Source organism: Rhinoderma darwinii (assembly GCF_050947455.1).
Source record: "Rhinoderma darwinii isolate aRhiDar2 chromosome 3 unlocalized genomic scaffold, aRhiDar2.hap1 SUPER_3_unloc_13, whole genome shotgun sequence".
Lineage (NCBI taxonomy): Eukaryota > Metazoa > Chordata > Amphibia > Anura > Rhinodermatidae > Rhinoderma > Rhinoderma darwinii.
This window is the reverse complement of record NW_027461738.1, coordinates 918,660-938,755: the sequence shown is the minus strand read 5'-3', so window position 1 is coordinate 938,755 and position 20,096 is coordinate 918,660. Positions and strand designations below refer to the sequence as shown.

The 20,096-nt window shown below is 39.1% G+C and overlaps 20 non-coding genes across 20 annotated transcripts; all 20 read left to right on the top strand.

Annotated features, from left to right (window-relative positions):
- Positions 1-613: 613 nt before the first annotated feature.
- TRNAS-UGA (transfer RNA serine (anticodon UGA)) lies at positions 614-695 on the top strand. Its single transcript has one exon. It is a non-coding gene; the product is annotated as a tRNA-Ser (tRNA).
- A 930-nt stretch (positions 696-1,625) lies between these two features.
- Positions 1,626-1,707, top strand: TRNAS-UGA (transfer RNA serine (anticodon UGA)). The gene has a single exon. It is a non-coding gene; the product is annotated as a tRNA-Ser (tRNA).
- A 930-nt stretch (positions 1,708-2,637) lies between these two features.
- On the top strand, positions 2,638-2,719 carry TRNAS-UGA (transfer RNA serine (anticodon UGA)). The gene has a single exon. It is a non-coding gene; the product is annotated as a tRNA-Ser (tRNA).
- A 928-nt stretch (positions 2,720-3,647) lies between these two features.
- TRNAS-UGA (transfer RNA serine (anticodon UGA)) lies at positions 3,648-3,729 on the top strand. The gene has a single exon. It is a non-coding gene; the product is annotated as a tRNA-Ser (tRNA).
- A 930-nt stretch (positions 3,730-4,659) lies between these two features.
- Positions 4,660-4,741, top strand: TRNAS-UGA (transfer RNA serine (anticodon UGA)). The gene has a single exon. It is a non-coding gene; the product is annotated as a tRNA-Ser (tRNA).
- Positions 4,742-5,671: 930 nt separating this feature from the next.
- Positions 5,672-5,753, top strand: TRNAS-UGA (transfer RNA serine (anticodon UGA)). Its single transcript has one exon. It is a non-coding gene; the product is annotated as a tRNA-Ser (tRNA).
- Positions 5,754-6,683: 930 nt separating this feature from the next.
- TRNAS-UGA (transfer RNA serine (anticodon UGA)) lies at positions 6,684-6,765 on the top strand. Its single transcript has one exon. It is a non-coding gene; the product is annotated as a tRNA-Ser (tRNA).
- A 930-nt stretch (positions 6,766-7,695) lies between these two features.
- TRNAS-UGA (transfer RNA serine (anticodon UGA)) lies at positions 7,696-7,777 on the top strand. Its single transcript has one exon. It is a non-coding gene; the product is annotated as a tRNA-Ser (tRNA).
- Positions 7,778-8,707: 930 nt separating this feature from the next.
- TRNAS-UGA (transfer RNA serine (anticodon UGA)) lies at positions 8,708-8,789 on the top strand. The gene has a single exon. It is a non-coding gene; the product is annotated as a tRNA-Ser (tRNA).
- Positions 8,790-9,719: 930 nt separating this feature from the next.
- Positions 9,720-9,801, top strand: TRNAS-UGA (transfer RNA serine (anticodon UGA)). The gene has a single exon. It is a non-coding gene; the product is annotated as a tRNA-Ser (tRNA).
- A 930-nt stretch (positions 9,802-10,731) lies between these two features.
- TRNAS-UGA (transfer RNA serine (anticodon UGA)) lies at positions 10,732-10,813 on the top strand. Its single transcript has one exon. It is a non-coding gene; the product is annotated as a tRNA-Ser (tRNA).
- A 930-nt stretch (positions 10,814-11,743) lies between these two features.
- On the top strand, positions 11,744-11,825 carry TRNAS-UGA (transfer RNA serine (anticodon UGA)). The gene has a single exon. It is a non-coding gene; the product is annotated as a tRNA-Ser (tRNA).
- Positions 11,826-12,755: 930 nt separating this feature from the next.
- TRNAS-UGA (transfer RNA serine (anticodon UGA)) lies at positions 12,756-12,837 on the top strand. Its single transcript has one exon. It is a non-coding gene; the product is annotated as a tRNA-Ser (tRNA).
- Positions 12,838-13,767: 930 nt separating this feature from the next.
- TRNAS-UGA (transfer RNA serine (anticodon UGA)) lies at positions 13,768-13,849 on the top strand. Its single transcript has one exon. It is a non-coding gene; the product is annotated as a tRNA-Ser (tRNA).
- A 930-nt stretch (positions 13,850-14,779) lies between these two features.
- On the top strand, positions 14,780-14,861 carry TRNAS-UGA (transfer RNA serine (anticodon UGA)). Its single transcript has one exon. It is a non-coding gene; the product is annotated as a tRNA-Ser (tRNA).
- Positions 14,862-15,791: 930 nt separating this feature from the next.
- TRNAS-UGA (transfer RNA serine (anticodon UGA)) lies at positions 15,792-15,873 on the top strand. Its single transcript has one exon. It is a non-coding gene; the product is annotated as a tRNA-Ser (tRNA).
- Positions 15,874-16,803: 930 nt separating this feature from the next.
- On the top strand, positions 16,804-16,885 carry TRNAS-UGA (transfer RNA serine (anticodon UGA)). Its single transcript has one exon. It is a non-coding gene; the product is annotated as a tRNA-Ser (tRNA).
- A 930-nt stretch (positions 16,886-17,815) lies between these two features.
- Positions 17,816-17,897, top strand: TRNAS-UGA (transfer RNA serine (anticodon UGA)). The gene has a single exon. It is a non-coding gene; the product is annotated as a tRNA-Ser (tRNA).
- A 930-nt stretch (positions 17,898-18,827) lies between these two features.
- On the top strand, positions 18,828-18,909 carry TRNAS-UGA (transfer RNA serine (anticodon UGA)). The gene has a single exon. It is a non-coding gene; the product is annotated as a tRNA-Ser (tRNA).
- Positions 18,910-19,842: 933 nt separating this feature from the next.
- Positions 19,843-19,924, top strand: TRNAS-UGA (transfer RNA serine (anticodon UGA)). The gene has a single exon. It is a non-coding gene; the product is annotated as a tRNA-Ser (tRNA).
- The last annotated feature ends 172 nt before the right edge of the window (positions 19,925-20,096 follow it).

Sequence of the window (20,096 nt, the reverse complement as noted above, 5' to 3'; positions counted from 1 at the left end):
TCCCTTAAATGGACTCTGTCACCAGTTTATCAATTCCCAATTTCCTAACTAGCCTAATAGGCGCTATGATGCTGATAACTACAGTGTGATTTGTTGTTTTTTTTTAAAAAACGTTTATTTGCAAAGTTATGAGCATTTATTTATATATACTAATGTAGCTCTAATAGCCAAATAGGAGATGACTCCTTTTTACTCTGGGCAGCTAATGTTTTCTGTATGACGCTGTCCAATCAGCATACAACTTCTCCCCCTTCCCTGTCCAGCAACACAGTGTGATCATATAGTACACTGTGTCCATTCCCGACTGTGTTTTCAACAGGTGATATCTTCGGTTCTGTCACAGCTAGAACTGTGATTTTGGTGTCATATGAAAGAGTAGAATCCAGTCTTTCAAATGCCACCAAATCTGCTTTTTTAGGTGGCCCACAGCCCGAGATATGGCTGTTTGAATTGATCCTCCTTCCCTGTAGCTTGAGTTTCACAATGTGTGTGAAGCAACTTCATGCTGATAGGACAGCATCAGATGCTGAGTTCAGAGCAAAAGACTGATCTCATATTTTAGGCTAGCCCCTTAGGTGTAGTTGCCAGAAGTCTTAACAGTCAGGGTACATAAGTTGTGATGGCCGAGTGGTTAAGGTGTTGGATTTGAAATCCAATGGGGTCTCCCTGCACAGGTTCAAGTCCTGTTCACAACGTTCTATTTTAAGAAGAGAACTTCCAGAAACATATTAAAGTTTGTCACCTATAGAAAGAGTTATTTTAATTCCATCCTCTTTATCACTCATTAATTACATTAATAATAGTGGTTCCAGCTGTGCCCCTGGCTTACAACTCTGAAAAGCGAGCAATATTTAGAGTATAAATCACTATAACTACAGCATCCCATTTGTCCAGACTTTTATTTTCCTCTTGATAAAAACAAATCAGGTTGGTTGGACAACTTCTGTCCTTAGTAAATCTCTGCTTGCTGTCAATTATAATACTATTTTCTGTCACATACTCCTGTATATAGTCCCTTAAATGGACTCTGTCACCAGTTTATCAATTCCCAATTTCCTAACTAGCCTAATAGGCGCTATGATGCTGATAACTACAGTGTGATTTGTTGTTGTTTTTTAAAAAACGTTTATTTGCAAAGTTATGAGCATTTATTTATATATACTAATGTAGCTCTAATAGCCAAATAGGAGATGACTCCTTTTTACTCTGGGCAGCTAATGTTTTCTGTATGACGCTGTCCAATCAGCATACAACTTCTCCCCCTTCCCTGTCCAGCAACACAGTGTGATCATATAGTACACTGCGTCCATTCCCGACTGTGTTTTCAACAGGTGATATCTTCGGTTCTGTCACAGCTAGAACTGTGATTTTGGTGTCATATGAAAGAGTAGAATCCAGTCTTTCAAATGCCACCAAATCTGCTTATTTAGGTGGCCCACAGCCCGAGATATGGCTGTTTGAATTGATCCTCCTTCCCTGTAGCTTGAGTTTCACAATGTGTGTGAAGTAACTTCATGCTGATAGGACAGCATCAGATGCTGAGTTCAGAGCAAAAGACTGATCTCATATTTTAGGCTAGCCCCTTAGGTGTAGTTGCCAGAAGTCTTAACAGTCAGGGTACATAAGTTGTGATGGCCGAGTGGTTAAGGCGTTGGATTTGAAATCCAATGGGGTCTCCCTGCACAGGTTCAAGTCCTGTTCACAACGTTCTATTTTAAGAAGAGAACTTCCAGAAACATATTAAAGTTTGTCACCTATAGAAAGAGTTATTTTAATTCCATCCTCTTTATCACTGATTAATTACATTAATAATAGTGGTTCCAGCTGTGCCCCTGGCTTACAACTCTGAAAAGCGAGCAATATTTAGAGTATAAATCACTATAACTACAGCATCCCATTTGTCCAGACTTTTATTTTCCTCTTGATAAAAACAAATCAGGTTGGTTGGACAACTTCTGTCCTTAGTAAATCTCTGCTTGCTGTCAATTATAATACTATTTTCTGTCACATACTCCTGTATATAGTCCCTTAAATGGACTCTGTCACCAGTTTATCAATTCCCAATTTCCTAACTAGCCTAATAGGCGCTATGATGCTGATAACTACAGTGTGATTTGTTGTTTTTTTTTAAAAAACGTTTATTTGCAAAGTTATGAGCATTTATTTATATATACTAATGTAGCTCTAATAGCCAAATAGGAGATGACTCCTTTTTACTCTGGGCAGCTAATGTTTTCTGTATGACGCTGTCCAATCAGCATACAACTTCTCCCCCTTCCCTGTCCAGCAACACAGTGTGATCATATAGTACACTGTGTCCATTCCCGACTGTGTTTTCAACAGGTGATATCTTCGGTTCTGTCACAGCTAGAACTGTGATTTTGGTGTCATATGAAAGAGTAGAATCCAGTCTTTCAAATGCCACCAAATCTGCTTTTTTAGGTGGCCCACAGCCCGAGATATGGCTGTTTGAATTGATCCTCCTTCCCTGTAGCTTGAGTTTCACAATGTGTGTGAAGCAACTTCATGCTGATAGGACAGCATCAGATGCTGAGTTCAGAGCAAAAGACTGATCTCATATTTTAGGCTAGCCCCTTAGGTGTAGTTGCCAGAAGTCTTAACAGTCAGGGTACATAAGTTGTGATGGCCGAGTGGTTAAGGTGTTGGATTTGAAATCCAATGGGGTCTCCCTGCACAGGTTCAAGTCCTGTTCACAACGTTCTATTTTAAGAAGAGAACTTCCAGAAACATATTAAAGTTTGTCACCTATAGAAAGAGTTATTTTAATTCCATCCTCTTTATCACTCATTAATTACATTAATAATAGTGGTTCCAGCTGTGCCCCTGGCTTACAACTCTGAAAAGCGAGCAATATTTAGAGTATAAATCACTATAACTACAGCATCCCATTTGTCCAGACTTTTATTTTCCTCTTGATAAAAACAAATCAGGTTGGTTGGACAACTTCTGTCCTTAGTAAATCTCTGCTTGCTGTCAATTATAATACTATTTTCTGTCACATACTCCTGTATATAGTCCCTTAAATGGACTCTGTCACCAGTTTATCAATTCCCAATTTCCTAACTAGCCTAATAGGCGCTATGATGCTGATAACTACAGTGTGATTTGTTGTTGTTTTTTAAAAAACGTTTATTTGCAAAGTTATGAGCATTTATTTATATATACTAATGTAGCTCTAATAGCCAAATAGGAGATGACTCCTTTTTACTCTGGGCAGCTAATGTTTTCTGTATGACGCTGTCCAATCAGCATACAACTTCTCCCCCTTCCCTGTCCAGCAACACAGTGTGATCATATAGTACACTGCGTCCATTCCCGACTGTGTTTTCAACAGGTGATATCTTCGGTTCTGTCACAGCTAGAACTGTGATTTTGGTGTCATATGAAAGAGTAGAATCCAGTCTTTCAAATGCCACCAAATCTGCTTATTTAGGTGGCCCACAGCCCGAGATATGGCTGTTTGAATTGATCCTCCTTCCCTGTAGCTTGAGTTTCACAATGTGTGAAGCAACTTCATGCTGATAGGACAGCATCAGATGCTGAGTTCAGAGCAAAAGACTGATCTCATATTTTAGGCTAGCCCCTTAGGTGTAGTTGCCAGAAGTCTTAACAGTCAGGGTACATAAGTTGTGATGGCCGAGTGGTTAAGGCGTTGGATTTGAAATCCAATGGGGTCTCCCTGCACAGGTTCAAGTCCTGTTCACAACGTTCTATTTTAAGAAGAGAACCTCCAGAAACATATTAAAGTTTGTCACCTATAGAAAGAGTTATTTTAATTCCATCCTCTTTATCACTCATTAATTACATTAATAATAGTGGTTCCAGCTGTGCCCCTGGCTTACAACTCTGAAAAGCGAGCAATATTTAGAGTATAAATCACTATAACTACAGCATCCCATTTGTCCAGACTTTTATTTTCCTCTTGATAAAAACAAATCAGGTTGGTTGGACAACTTCTGTCCTTAGTAAATCTCTGCTTGCTGTCAATTATAATACTATTTTCTGTCACATACTCCTGTATATAGTCCCTTAAATGGACTCTGTCACCAGTTTATCAATTCCCAATTTCCTAACTAGCCTAATAGGCGCTATGATGCTGATAACTACAGTGTGATTTGTTGTTTTTTTAAAAAAAACGTTTATTTGCAAAGTTATGAGCATTTATTTATATATACTAATGTAGCTCTAATAGCCAAATAGGAGATGACTCCTTTTTACTCTGGGCAGCTAATGTTTTCTGTATGACGCTGTCCAATCAGCATACAACTTCTCCCCCTTCCCTGTCCAGCAACACAGTGTGATCATATAGTACACTGCGTCCATTCCCGACTGTGTTTTCAACAGGTGATATCTTCGGTTCTGTCACAGCTAGAACTGTGATTTTGGTGTCATATGAAAGAGTAGAATCCAGTCTTTCAAATGCCACCAAATCTGCTTTTTTAGGTGGCCCACAGCCCGAGATATGGCTGTTTGAATTGATCCTCCTTCCCTGTAGCTTGAGTTTCACAATGTGTGTGAAGCAACTTCATGCTGATAGGACAGCATCAGATGCTGAGTTCAGAGCAAAAGACTGATCTCATATTTTAGGCTAGCCCCTTAGGTGTAGTTGCCAGAAGTCTTAACAGTCAGGGTACATAAGTTGTGATGGCCGAGTGGTTAAGGCGTTGGATTTGAAATCCAATGGGGTCTCCCTGCACAGGTTCAAGTCCTGTTCACAACGTTCTATTTTAAGAAGAGAACCTCCAGAAACATATTAAAGTTTGTCACCTATAGAAAGAGTTATTTTAATTCCATCCTCTTTATCACTGATTAATTACATTAATAATAGTGGTTCCAGCTGTGCCCCTGGCTTACAACTCTGAAAAGCGAGCAATATTTAGAGTATAAATCACTATAACTACAGCATCCCATTTGTCCAGACTTTTATTTTCCTCTTGATAAAAACAAATCAGGTTGGTTGGACAACTTCTGTCCTTAGTAAATCTCTGCTTGCTGTCAATTATAATACTATTTTCTGTCACATACTCCTGTATATAGTCCCTTAAATGGACTCTGTCACCAGTTTATCAATTCCCAATTTCCTAACTAGCCTAATAGGCGCTATGATGCTGATAACTACAGTGTGATTTGTTGTTTTTTTTTAAAAAACGTTTATTTGCAAAGTTATGAGCATTTATTTATATATACTAATGTAGCTCTAATAGCCAAATAGGAGATGACTCCTTTTTACTCTGGGCAGCTAATGTTTTCTGTATGACGCTGTCCAATCAGCATACAACTTCTCCCCCTTCCCTGTCCAGCAACACAGTGTGATCATATAGTACACTGCGTCCATTCCCGACTGTGTTTTCAACAGGTGATATCTTCGGTTCTGTCACAGCTAGAACTGTGATTTTGGTGTCATATGAAAGAGTAGAATCCAGTCTTTCAAATGCCACCAAATCTGCTTTTTTAGGTGGCCCACAGCCCGAGATATGGCTGTTTGAATTGATCCTCCTTCCCTGTAGCTTGAGTTTCACAATGTGTGTGAAGCAACTTCATGCTGATAGGACAGCATCAGATGCTGAGTTCAGAGCAAAAGACTGATCTCATATTTTAGGCTAGCCCCTTAGGTGTAGTTGCCAGAAGTCTTAACAGTCAGGGTACATAAGTTGTGATGGCCGAGTGGTTAAGGCGTTGGATTTGAAATCCAATGGGGTCTCCCTGCACAGGTTCAAGTCCTGTTCACAACGTTCTATTTTAAGAAGAGAACCTCCAGAAACATATTAAAGTTTGTCACCTATAGAAAGAGTTATTTTAATTCCATCCTCTTTATCACTCATTAATTACATTAATAATAGTGGTTCCAGCTGTGCCCCTGGCTTACAACTCTGAAAAGCGAGCAATATTTAGAGTATAAATCACTATAACTACAGCATCCCATTTGTCCAGACTTTTATTTTCCTCTTGATAAAAACAAATCAGGTTGGTTGGACAACTTCTGTCCTTAGTAAATCTCTGCTTGCTGTCAATTATAATACTATTTTCTGTCACATACTCCTGTATATAGTCCCTTAAATGGACTCTGTCACCAGTTTATCAATTCCCAATTTCCTAACTAGCCTAATAGGCGCTATGATGCTGATAACTACAGTGTGATTTGTTGTTTTTTTTTAAAAAACGTTTATTTGCAAAGTTATGAGCATTTATTTATATATACTAATGTAGCTCTAATAGCCAAATAGGAGATGACTCCTTTTTACTCTGGGCAGCTAATGTTTTCTGTATGACGCTGTCCAATCAGCATACAACTTCTCCCCCTTCCCTGTCCAGCAACACAGTGTGATCATATAGTACACTGCGTCCATTCCCGACTGTGTTTTCAACAGGTGATATCTTCGGTTCTGTCACAGCTAGAACTGTGATTTTGGTGTCATATGAAAGAGTAGAATCCAGTCTTTCAAATGCCACCAAATCTGCTTTTTTAGGTGGCCCACAGCCCGAGATATGGCTGTTTGAATTGATCCTCCTTCCCTGTAGCTTGAGTTTCACAATGTGTGTGAAGCAACTTCATGCTGATAGGACAGCATCAGATGCTGAGTTCAGAGCAAAAGACTGATCTCATATTTTAGGCTAGCCCCTTAGGTGTAGTTGCCAGAAGTCTTAACAGTCAGGGTACATAAGTTGTGATGGCCGAGTGGTTAAGGCGTTGGATTTGAAATCCAATGGGGTCTCCCTGCACAGGTTCAAGTCCTGTTCACAACGTTCTATTTTAAGAAGAGAACTTCCAGAAACATATTAAAGTTTGTCACCTATAGAAAGAGTTATTTTAATTCCATCCTCTTTATCACTCATTAATTACATTAATAATAGTGGTTCCAGCTGTGCCCCTGGCTTACAACTCTGAAAAGCGAGCAATATTTAGAGTATAAATCACTATAACTACAGCATCCCATTTGTCCAGACTTTTATTTTCCTCTTGATAAAAACAAATCAGGTTGGTTGGACAACTTCTGTCCTTAGTAAATCTCTGCTTGCTGTCAATTATAATACTATTTTCTGTCACATACTCCTGTATATAGTCCCTTAAATGGACTCTGTCACCAGTTTATCAATTCCCAATTTCCTAACTAGCCTAATAGGCGCTATGATGCTGATAACTACAGTGTGATTTGTTGTTTTTTTAAAAAAAACGTTTATTTGCAAAGTTATGAGCATTTATTTATATATACTAATGTAGCTCTAATAGCCAAATAGGAGATGACTCCTTTTTACTCTGGGCAGCTAATGTTTTCTGTATGACGCTGTCCAATCAGCATACAACTTCTCCCCCTTCCCTGTCCAGCAACACAGTGTGATCATATAGTACACTGCGTCCATTCCCGACTGTGTTTTCAACAGGTGATATCTTCGGTTCTGTCACAGCTAGAACTGTGATTTTGGTGTCATATGAAAGAGTAGAATCCAGTCTTTCAAATGCCACCAAATCTGCTTTTTTAGGTGGCCCACAGCCCGAGATATGGCTGTTTGAATTGATCCTCCTTCCCTGTAGCTTGAGTTTCACAATGTGTGTGAAGCAACTTCATGCTGATAGGACAGCATCAGATGCTGAGTTCAGAGCAAAAGACTGATCTCATATTTTAGGCTAGCCCCTTAGGTGTAGTTGCCAGAAGTCTTAACAGTCAGGGTACATAAGTTGTGATGGCCGAGTGGTTAAGGCGTTGGATTTGAAATCCAATGGGGTCTCCCTGCACAGGTTCAAGTCCTGTTCACAACGTTCTATTTTAAGAAGAGAACCTCCAGAAACATATTAAAGTTTGTCACCTATAGAAAGAGTTATTTTAATTCCATCCTCTTTATCACTGATTAATTACATTAATAATAGTGGTTCCAGCTGTGCCCCTGGCTTACAACTCTGAAAAGCGAGCAATATTCAGAGTATAAATCACTATAACTACAGCATCCCATTTGTCCAGACTTTTATTTTCCTCTTGATAAAAACAAATCAGGTTGGTTGGACAACTTCTGTCCTTAGTAAATCTCTGCTTGCTGTCAATTATAATACTATTTTCTGTCACATACTCCTGTATATAGTCCCTTAAATGGACTCTGTCACCAGTTTATCAATTCCCAATTTCCTAACTAGCCTAATAGGCGCTATGATGCTGATAACTACAGTGTGATTTGTTGTTTTTTTTTAAAAAACGTTTATTTGCAAAGTTATGAGCATTTATTTATATATACTAATGTAGCTCTAATAGCCAAATAGGAGATGACTCCTTTTTACTCTGGGCAGCTAATGTTTTCTGTATGACGCTGTCCAATCAGCATACAACTTCTCCCCCTTCCCTGTCCAGCAACACAGTGTGATCATATAGTACACTGCGTCCATTCCCGACTGTGTTTTCAACAGGTGATATCTTCGGTTCTGTCACAGCTAGAACTGTGATTTTGGTGTCATATGAAAGAGTAGAATCCAGTCTTTCAAATGCCACCAAATCTGCTTTTTTAGGTGGCCCACAGCCCGAGATATGGCTGTTTGAATTGATCCTCCTTCCCTGTAGCTTGAGTTTCACAATGTGTGTGAAGCAACTTCATGCTGATAGGACAGCATCAGATGCTGAGTTCAGAGCAAAAGACTGATCTCATATTTTAGGCTAGCCCCTTAGGTGTAGTTGCCAGAAGTCTTAACAGTCAGGGTACATAAGTTGTGATGGCCGAGTGGTTAAGGCGTTGGATTTGAAATCCAATGGGGTCTCCCTGCACAGGTTCAAGTCCTGTTCACAACGTTCTATTTTAAGAAGAGAACCTCCAGAAACATATTAAAGTTTGTCACCTATAGAAAGAGTTATTTTAATTCCATCCTCTTTATCACTCATTAATTACATTAATAATAGTGGTTCCAGCTGTGCCCCTGGCTTACAACTCTGAAAAGCGAGCAATATTTAGAGTATAAATCACTATAACTACAGCATCCCATTTGTCCAGACTTTTATTTTCCTCTTGATAAAAACAAATCAGGTTGGTTGGACAACTTCTGTCCTTAGTAAATCTCTGCTTGCTGTCAATTATAATACTATTTTCTGTCACATACTCCTGTATATAGTCCCTTAAATGGACTCTGTCACCAGTTTATCAATTCCCAATTTCCTAACTAGCCTAATAGGCGCTATGATGCTGATAACTACAGTGTGATTTGTTGTTTTTTTTTAAAAAACGTTTATTTGCAAAGTTATGAGCATTTATTTATATATACTAATGTAGCTCTAATAGCCAAATAGGAGATGACTCCTTTTTACTCTGGGCAGCTAATGTTTTCTGTATGACGCTGTCCAATCAGCATACAACTTCTCCCCCTTCCCTGTCCAGCAACACAGTGTGATCATATAGTACACTGCGTCCATTCCCGACTGTGTTTTCAACAGGTGATATCTTCGGTTCTGTCACAGCTAGAACTGTGATTTTGGTGTCATATGAAAGAGTAGAATCCAGTCTTTCAAATGCCACCAAATCTGCTTTTTTAGGTGGCCCACAGCCCGAGATATGGCTGTTTGAATTGATCCTCCTTCCCTGTAGCTTGAGTTTCACAATGTGTGTGAAGCAACTTCATGCTGATAGGACAGCATCAGATGCTGAGTTCAGAGCAAAAGACTGATCTCATATTTTAGGCTAGCCCCTTAGGTGTAGTTGCCAGAAGTCTTAACAGTCAGGGTACATAAGTTGTGATGGCCGAGTGGTTAAGGCGTTGGATTTGAAATCCAATGGGGTCTCCCTGCACAGGTTCAAGTCCTGTTCACAACGTTCTATTTTAAGAAGAGAACTTCCAGAAACATATTAAAGTTTGTCACCTATAGAAAGAGTTATTTTAATTCCATCCTCTTTATCACTCATTAATTACATTAATAATAGTGGTTCCAGCTGTGCCCCTGGCTTACAACTCTGAAAAGCGAGCAATATTTAGAGTATAAATCACTATAACTATAGCATCCCATTTGTCCAGACTTTTATTTTCCTCTTGATAAAAACAAATCAGGTTGGTTGGACAACTTCTGTCCTTAGTAAATCTCTGCTTGCTGTCAATTATAATACTATTTTCTGTCACATACTCCTGTATATAGTCCCTTAAATGGACTCTGTCACCAGTTTATCAATTCCCAATTTCCTAACTAGCCTAATAGGCGCTATGATGCTGATAACTACAGTGTGATTTGTTTTTTTTTTTTAAAAAACGTTTATTTGCAAAGTTATGAGCATTTATTTATATATACTAATGTAGCTCTAATAGCCAAATAGGAGATGACTCCTTTTTACTCTGGGCAGCTAATGTTTTCTGTATGACGCTGTCCAATCAGCATACAACTTCTCCCCCTTCCCTGTCCAGCAACACAGTGTGATCATATAGTACACTGCGTCCATTCCCGACTGTGTTTTCAACAGGTGATATCTTCGGTTCTGTCACAGCTAGAACTGTGATTTTGGTGTCATATGAAAGAGTAGAATCCAGTCTTTCAAATGCCACCAAATCTGCTTTTTTAGGTGGCCCACAGCCCGAGATATGGCTGTTTGAATTGATCCTCCTTCCCTGTAGCTTGAGTTTCACAATGTGTGTGAAGCAACTTCATGCTGATAGGACAGCATCAGATGCTGAGTTCAGAGCAAAAGACTGATCTCATATTTTAGGCTAGCCCCTTAGGTGTAGTTGCCAGAAGTCTTAACAGTCAGGGTACATAAGTTGTGATGGCCGAGTGGTTAAGGCGTTGGATTTGAAATCCAATGGGGTCTCCCTGCACAGGTTCAAGTCCTGTTCACAACGTTCTATTTTAAGAAGAGAACCTCCAGAAACATATTAAAGTTTGTCACCTATAGAAAGAGTTATTTTAATTCCATCCTCTTTATCACTCATTAATTACATTAATAATAGTGGTTCCAGCTGTGCCCCTGGCTTACAACTCTGAAAAGCGAGCAATATTTAGAGTATAAATCACTATAACTACAGCATCCCATTTGTCCAGACTTTTATTTTCCTCTTGATAAAAACAAATCAGGTTGGTTGGACAACTTCTGTCCTTAGTAAATCTCTGCTTGCTGTCAATTATAATACTATTTTCTGTCACATACTCCTGTATATAGTCCCTTAAATGGACTCTGTCACCAGTTTATCAATTCCCAATTTCCTAACTAGCCTAATAGGCGCTATGATGCTGATAACTACAGTGTGATTTGTTGTTTTTTTTTAAAAAACGTTTATTTGCAAAGTTATGAGCATTTATTTATATATACTAATGTAGCTCTAATAGCCAAATAGGAGATGACTCCTTTTTACTCTGGGCAGCTAATGTTTTCTGTATGACGCTGTCCAATCAGCATACAACTTCTCCCCCTTCCCTGTCCAGCAACACAGTGTGATCATATAGTACACTGCGTCCATTCCCGACTGTGTTTTCAACAGGTGATATCTTCGGTTCTGTCACAGCTAGAACTGTGATTTTGGTGTCATATGAAAGAGTAGAATCCAGTCTTTCAAATGCCACCAAATCTGCTTTTTTAGGTGGCCCACAGCCCGAGATATGGCTGTTTGAATTGATCCTCCTTCCCTGTAGCTTGAGTTTCACAATGTGTGTGAAGCAACTTCATGCTGATAGGACAGCATCAGATGCTGAGTTCAGAGCAAAAGACTGATCTCATATTTTAGGCTAGCCCCTTAGGTGTAGTTGCCAGAAGTCTTAACAGTCAGGGTACATAAGTTGTGATGGCCGAGTGGTTAAGGCGTTGGATTTGAAATCCAATGGGGTCTCCCTGCACAGGTTCAAGTCCTGTTCACAACGTTCTATTTTAAGAAGAGAACCTCCAGAAACATATTAAAGTTTGTCACCTATAGAAAGAGTTATTTTAATTCCATCCTCTTTATCACTCATTAATTACATTAATAATAGTGGTTCCAGCTGTGCCCCTGGCTTACAACTCTGAAAAGCGAGCAATATTTAGAGTATAAATCACTATAACTACAGCATCCCATTTGTCCAGACTTTTATTTTCCTCTTGATAAAAACAAATCAGGTTGGTTGGACAACTTCTGTCCTTAGTAAATCTCTGCTTGCTGTCAATTATAATACTATTTTCTGTCACATACTCCTGTATATAGTCCCTTAAATGGACTCTGTCACCAGTTTATCAATTCCCAATTTCCTAACTAGCCTAATAGGCGCTATGATGCTGATAACTACAGTGTGATTTGTTGTTTTTTTTTAAAAAACGTTTATTTGCAAAGTTATGAGCATTTATTTATATATACTAATGTAGCTCTAATAGCCAAATAGGAGATGACTCCTTTTTACTCTGGGCAGCTAATGTTTTCTGTATGACGCTGTCCAATCAGCATACAACTTCTCCCCCTTCCCTGTCCAGCAACACAGTGTGATCATATAGTACACTGCGTCCATTCCCGACTGTGTTTTCAACAGGTGATATCTTCGGTTCTGTCACAGCTAGAACTGTGATTTTGGTGTCATATGAAAGAGTAGAATCCAGTCTTTCAAATGCCACCAAATCTGCTTTTTTAGGTGGCCCACAGCCCGAGATATGGCTGTTTGAATTGATCCTCCTTCCCTGTAGCTTGAGTTTCACAATGTGTGTGAAGCAACTTCATGCTGATAGGACAGCATCAGATGCTGAGTTCAGAGCAAAAGACTGATCTCATATTTTAGGCTAGCCCCTTAGGTGTAGTTGCCAGAAGTCTTAACAGTCAGGGTACATAAGTTGTGATGGCCGAGTGGTTAAGGCGTTGGATTTGAAATCCAATGGGGTCTCCCTGCACAGGTTCAAGTCCTGTTCACAACGTTCTATTTTAAGAAGAGAACCTCCAGAAACATATTAAAGTTTGTCACCTATAGAAAGAGTTATTTTAATTCCATCCTCTTTATCACTCATTAATTACATTAATAATAGTGGTTCCAGCTGTGCCCCTGGCTTACAACTCTGAAAAGCGAGCAATATTTAGAGTATAAATCACTATAACTACAGCATCCCATTTGTCCAGACTTTTATTTTCCTCTTGATAAAAACAAATCAGGTTGGTTGGACAACTTCTGTCCTTAGTAAATCTCTGCTTGCTGTCAATTATAATACTATTTTCTGTCACATACTCCTGTATATAGTCCCTTAAATGGACTCTGTCACCAGTTTATCAATTCCCAATTTCCTAACTAGCCTAATAGGCGCTATGATGCTGATAACTACAGTGTGATTTGTTGTTTTTTTTAAAAAAACGTTTATTTGCAAAGTTATGAGCATTTATTTATATATACTAATGTAGCTCTAATAGCCAAATAGGAGATGACTCCTTTTTACTCTGGGCAGCTAATGTTTTCTGTATGATGCTGTCCAATCAGCATACAACTTCTCCCCCTTCCCTGTCCAGCAACACAGTGTGATCATATAGTACACTGCGTCCATTCCCGACTGTGTTTTCAACAGGTGATATCTTCGGTTCTGTCACAGCTAGAACTGTGATTTTGGTGTCATATGAAAGAGTAGAATCCAGTCTTTCAAATGCCACCAAATCTGCTTTTTTAGGTGGCCCACAGCCCGAGATATGGCTGTTTGAATTGATCCTCCTTCCCTGTAGCTTGAGTTTCACAATGTGTGTGAAGCAACTTCATGCTGATAGGACAGCATCAGATGCTGAGTTCAGAGCAAAAGACTGATCTCATATTTTAGGCTAGCCCCTTAGGTGTAGTTGCCAGAAGTCTTAACAGTCAGGGTACATAAGTTGTGATGGCCGAGTGGTTAAGGCGTTGGATTTGAAATCCAATGGGGTCTCCCTGCACAGGTTCAAGTCCTGTTCACAACGTTCTATTTTAAGAAGAGAACTTCCAGAAACATATTAAAGTTTGTCACCTATAGAAAGAGTTATTTTAATTCCATCCTCTTTATCACTCATTAATTACATTAATAATAGTGGTTCCAGCTGTGCCCCTGGCTTACAACTCTGAAAAGCGAGCAATATTTAGAGTATAAATCACTATAACTACAGCATCCCATTTGTCCAGACTTTTATTTTCCTCTTGATAAAAACAAATCAGGTTGGTTGGACAACTTCTGTCCTTAGTAAATCTCTGCTTGCTGTCAATTATAATACTATTTTCTGTCACATACTCCTGTATATAGTCCCTTAAATGGACTCTGTCACCAGTTTATCAATTCCCAATTTCCTAACTAGCCTAATAGGCGCTATGATGCTGATAACTACAGTGTGATTTGTTGTTTTTTTTAAAAAAACGTTTATTTGCAAAGTTATGAGCATTTATTTATATATACTAATGTAGCTCTAATAGCCAAATAGGAGATGACTCCTTTTTACTCTGGGCAGCTAATGTTTTCTGTATGACGCTGTCCAATCAGCATACAACTTCTCCCCCTTCCCTGTCCAGCAACACAGTGTGATCATATAGTACACTGCGTCCATTCCCGACTGTGTTTTCAACAGGTGATATCTTCGGTTCTGTCACAGCTAGAACTGTGATTTTGGTGTCATATGAAAGAGTAGAATCCAGTCTTTCAAATGCCACCAAATCTGCTTTTTTAGGTGGCCCACAGCCCGAGATATGGCTGTTTGAATTGATCCTCCTTCCCTGTAGCTTGAGTTTCACAATGTGTGTGAAGCAACTTCATGCTGATAGGACAGCATCAGATGCTGAGTTCAGAGCAAAAGACTGATCTCATATTTTAGGCTAGCCCCTTAGGTGTAGTTGCCAGAAGTCTTAACAGTCAGGGTACATAAGTTGTGATGGCCGAGTGGTTAAGGCGTTGGATTTGAAATCCAATGGGGTCTCCCTGCACAGGTTCAAGTCCTGTTCACAACGTTCTATTTTAAGAAGAGAACTTCCAGAAACATATTAAAGTTTGTCACCTATAGAAAGAGTTATTTTAATTCCATCCTCTTTATCACTCATTAATTACATTAATAATAGTGGTTCCAGCTGTGCCCCTGGCTTACAACTCTGAAAAGCGAGCAATATTTAGAGTATAAATCACTATAACTATAGCATCCCATTTGTCCAGACTTTTATTTTCCTCTTGATAAAAACAAATCAGGTTGGTTGGACAACTTCTGTCCTTAGTAAATCTCTGCTTGCTGTCAATTATAATACTATTTTCTGTCACATACTCCTGTATATAGTCCCTTAAATGGACTCTGTCACCAGTTTATCAATTCCCAATTTCCTAACTAGCCTAATAGGCGCTATGATGCTGATAACTACAGTGTGATTTGTTGTTTTTTTTTAAAAAACGTTTATTTGCAAAGTTATGAGCATTTATTTATATATACTAATGTAGCTCTAATAGCCAAATAGGAGATGACTCCTTTTTACTCTGGGCAGCTAATGTTTTCTGTATGACGCTGTCCAATCAGCATACAACTTCTCCCCCTTCCCTGTCCAGCAACACAGTGTGATCATATAGTACACTGCGTCCATTCCCGACTGTGTTTTCAACAGGTGATATCTTCGGTTCTGTCACAGCTAGAACTGTGATTTTGGTGTCATATGAAAGAGTAGAATCCAGTCTTTCAAATGCCACCAAATCTGCTTTTTTAGGTGGCCCACAGCCCGAGATATGGCTGTTTGAATTGATCCTCCTTCCCTGTAGCTTGAGTTTCACAATGTGTGTGAAGCAACTTCATGCTGATAGGACAGCATCAGATGCTGAGTTCAGAGCAAAAGACTGATCTCATATTTTAGGCTAGCCCCTTAGGTGTAGTTGCCAGAAGTCTTAACAGTCAGGGTACATAAGTTGTGATGGCCGAGTGGTTAAGGCGTTGGATTTGAAATCCAATGGGGTCTCCCTGCACAGGTTCAAGTCCTGTTCACAACGTTCTATTTTAAGAAGAGAACTTCCAGAAACATATTAAAGTTTGTCACCTATAGAAAGAGTTATTTTAATTCCATCCTCTTTATCACTCATTAATTACATTAATAATAGTGGTTCCAGCTGTGCCCCTGGCTTACAACTCTGAAAAGCGAGCAATATTTAGAGTATAAATCACTATAACTACAGCATCCCATTTGTCCAGACTTTTATTTTCCTCTTGATAAAAACAAATCAGGTTGGTTGGACAACTTCTGTCCTTAGTAAATCTCTGCTTGCTGTCAATTATAATACTATTTTCTGTCACATACTCCTGTATATAGTCCCTTAAATGGACTCTGTCACCAGTTTATCAATTCCCAATTTCCTAACTAGCCTAATAGGCGCTATGATGCTGATAACTACAGTGTGATTTGTTGTTTTTTTTAAAAAAACGTTTATTTGCAAAGTTATGAGCATTTATTTATATATACTAATGTAGCTCTAATAGCCAAATAGGAGATGACTCCTTTTTACTCTGGGCAGCTAATGTTTTCTGTATGACGCTGTCCAATCAGCATACAACTTCTCCCCCTTCCCTGTCCAGCAACACAGTGTGATCATATAGTACACTGCGTCCATTCCCGACTGTGTTTTCAACAGGTGATATCTTCGGTTCTGTCACAGCTAGAACTGTGATTTTGGTGTCATATGAAAGAGTAGAATCCAGTCTTTCAAATGCCACCAAATCTGCTTTTTTAGGTGGCCCACAGCCCGAGATATGGCTGTTTGAATTGATCCTCCTTCCCTGTAGCTTGAGTTTCACAATGTGTGTGAAGCAACTTCATGCTGATAGGACAGCATCAGATGCTGAGTTCAGAGCAAAAGACTGATCTCATATTTTAGGCTAGCCCCTTAGGTGTAGTTGCCAGAAGTCTTAACAGTCAGGGTACATAAGTTGTGATGGCCGAGTGGTTAAGGCGTTGGATTTGAAATCCAATGGGGTCTCCCTGCACAGGTTCAAGTCCTGTTCACAACGTTCTATTTTAAGAAGAGAACTTCCAGAAACATATTAAAGTTTGTCACCTATAGAAAGAGTTATTTTAATTCCATCCTCTTTATCACTCATTAATTACATTAATAATAGTGGTTCCAGCTGTGCCCCTGGCTTACAACTCTGAAAAGCGAGCAATATTTAGAGTATAAATCACTATAACTATAGCATCCCATTTGTCCAGACTTTTATTTTCCTCTTGATAAAAACAAATCAGGTTGGTTGGACAACTTCTGTCCTTAGTAAATCTCTGCTTGCTGTCAATTATAATACTATTTTCTGTCACATACTCCTGTATATAGTCCCTTAAATGGACTCTGTCACCAGTTTATCAATTCCCAATTTCCTAACTAGCCTAATAGGCGCTATGATGCTGATAACTACAGTGTGATTTGTTGTTTTTTTTTAAAAAACGTTTATTTGCAAAGTTATGAGCATTTATTTATATATACTAATGTAGCTCTAATAGCCAAATAGGAGATGACTCCTTTTTACTCTGGGCAGCTAATGTTTTCTGTATGACGCTGTCCAATCAGCATACAACTTCTCCCCCTTCCCTGTCCAGCAACACAGTGTGATCATATAGTACACTGCGTCCATTCCCGACTGTGTTTTCAACAGGTGATATCTTCGGTTCTGTCACAGCTAGAACTGTGATTTTGGTGTCATATGAAAGAGTAGAATCCAGTCTTTCAAATGCCACCAAATCTGCTTTTTTAGGTGGCCCACAGCCCGAGATATGGCTGTTTGAATTGATCCTCCTTCCCTGTAGCTTGAGTTTCACAATGTGTGTGAAGCAACTTCATGCTGATAGGACAGCATCAGATGCTGAGTTCAGAGCAAAAGACTGATCTCATATTTTAGGCTAGCCCCTTAGGTGTAGTTGCCAGAAGTCTTAACAGTCAGGGTACATAAGTTGTGATGGCCGAGTGGTTAAGGCGTTGGATTTGAAATCCAATGGGGTCTCCCTGCACAGGTTCAAGTCCTGTTCACAACGTTCTATTTTAAGAAGAGAACTTCCAGAAACATATTAAAGTTTGTCACCTATAGAAAGAGTTATTTTAATTCCATCCTCTTTATCACTCATTAATTACATTAATAATAGTGGTTCCAGCTGTGCCCCTGGCTTACAACTCTGAAAAGCGAGCAATATTTAGAGTATAAATCACTATAACTATAGCATCCCATTTGTCCAGACTTTTATTTTCCTCTTGATAAAAACAAATCAGGTTGGTTGGACAACTTCTGTCCTTAGTAAATCTCTGCTTGCTGTCAATTATAATACTATTTTCTGTCACATACTCCTGTATATAGTCCCTTAAATGGACTCTGTCACCAGTTTATCAATTCCCAATTTCCTAACTAGCCTAATAGGCGCTATGATGCTGATAACTACAGTGTGATTTGTTGTTTTTTTTTAAAAAACGTTTATTTGCAAAGTTATGAGCATTTATTTATATATACTAATGTAGCTCTAATAGCCAAATAGGAGATGACTCCTTTTTACTCTGGGCAGCTAATGTTTTCTGTATGACGCTGTCCAATCAGCATACAACTTCTCCCCCTTCCCTGTCCAGCAACACAGTGTGATCATATAGTACACTGCGTCCATTCCCGACTGTGTTTTCAACAGGTGATATCTTCGGTTCTGTCACAGCTAGAACTGTGATTTTGGTGTCATATGAAAGAGTAGAATCCAGTCTTTCAAATGCCACCAAATCTGCTTTTTTAGGTGGCCCACAGCCCGAGATATGGCTGTTTGAATTGATCCTCCTTCCCTGTAGCTTGAGTTTCACAATGTGTGTGAAGCAACTTCATGCTGATAGGACAGCATCAGATGCTGAGTTCAGAGCAAAAGACTGATCTCATATTTTAGGCTAGCCCCTTAGGTGTAGTTGCCAGAAGTCTTAACAGTCAGGGTACATAAGTTGTGATGGCCGAGTGGTTAAGGCGTTGGATTTGAAATCCAATGGGGTCTCCCTGCACAGGTTCAAGTCCTGTTCACAACGTTCTATTTTAAGAAGAGAACTTCCAGAAACATATTAAAGTTTGTCACCTATAGAAAGAGTTATTTTAATTCCATCCTCTTTATCACTCATTAATTACATTAATAATAGTGGTTCCAGCTGTGCCCCTGGCTTACAACTCTGAAAAGCGAGCAATATTTAGAGTATAAATCACTATAACTACAGCATCCCATTTGTCCAGACTTTTATTTTCCTCTTGATAAAAACAAATCAGGTTGGTTGGACAACTTCTGTCCTTAGTAAATCTCTGCTTGCTGTCAATTATAATACTATTTTCTGTCACATACTCCTGTATATAGTCCCTTAAATGGACTCTGTCACCAGTTTATCAATTCCCAATTTCCTAACTAGCCTAATAGGCGCTATGATGCTGATAACTACAGTGTGATTTGTTGTTTTTTTTTTTTAAAAAACGTTTATTTGCAAAGTTATGAGCATTTATTTATATATACTAATGTAGCTCTAATAGCCAAATAGGAGATGACTCCTTTTTACTCTGGGCAGCTAATGTTTTCTGTATGACGCTGTCCAATCAGCATACAACTTCTCCCCCTTCCCTGTCCAGCAACACAGTGTGATCATATAGTACACTGCGTCCATTCCCGACTGTGTTTTCAACAGGTGATATCTTCGGTTCTGTCACAGCTAGAACTGTGATTTTGGTGTCATATGAAAGAGTAGAATCCAGTCTTTCAAATGCCACCAAATCTGCTTATTTAGGTGGCCCACAGCCCGAGATATGGCTGTTTGAATTGATCCTCCTTCCCTGTAGCTTGAGTTTCACAATGTGTGTGAAGCAACTTCATGCTGATAGGACAGCATCAGATGCTGAGTTCAGAGCAAAAGACTGATCTCATATTTTAGGCTAGCCCCTTAGGTGTAGTTGCCAGAAGTCTTAACAGTCAGGGTACATAAGTTGTGATGGCCGAGTGGTTAAGGCGTTGGATTTGAAATCCAATGGGGTCTCCCTGCACAGGTTCAAGTCCTGTTCACAACGTTCTATTTTAAGAAGAGAACCTCCAGAAACATATTAAAGTTTGTCACCTATAGAAAGAGTTATTTTAATTCCATCCTCTTTATCACTCATTAATTACATTAATAATAGTGGTTCCAGCTGTGCCCCTGGCTTACAACTCTGAAAAGCGAGCAATATTTAGAGTATAAATCAC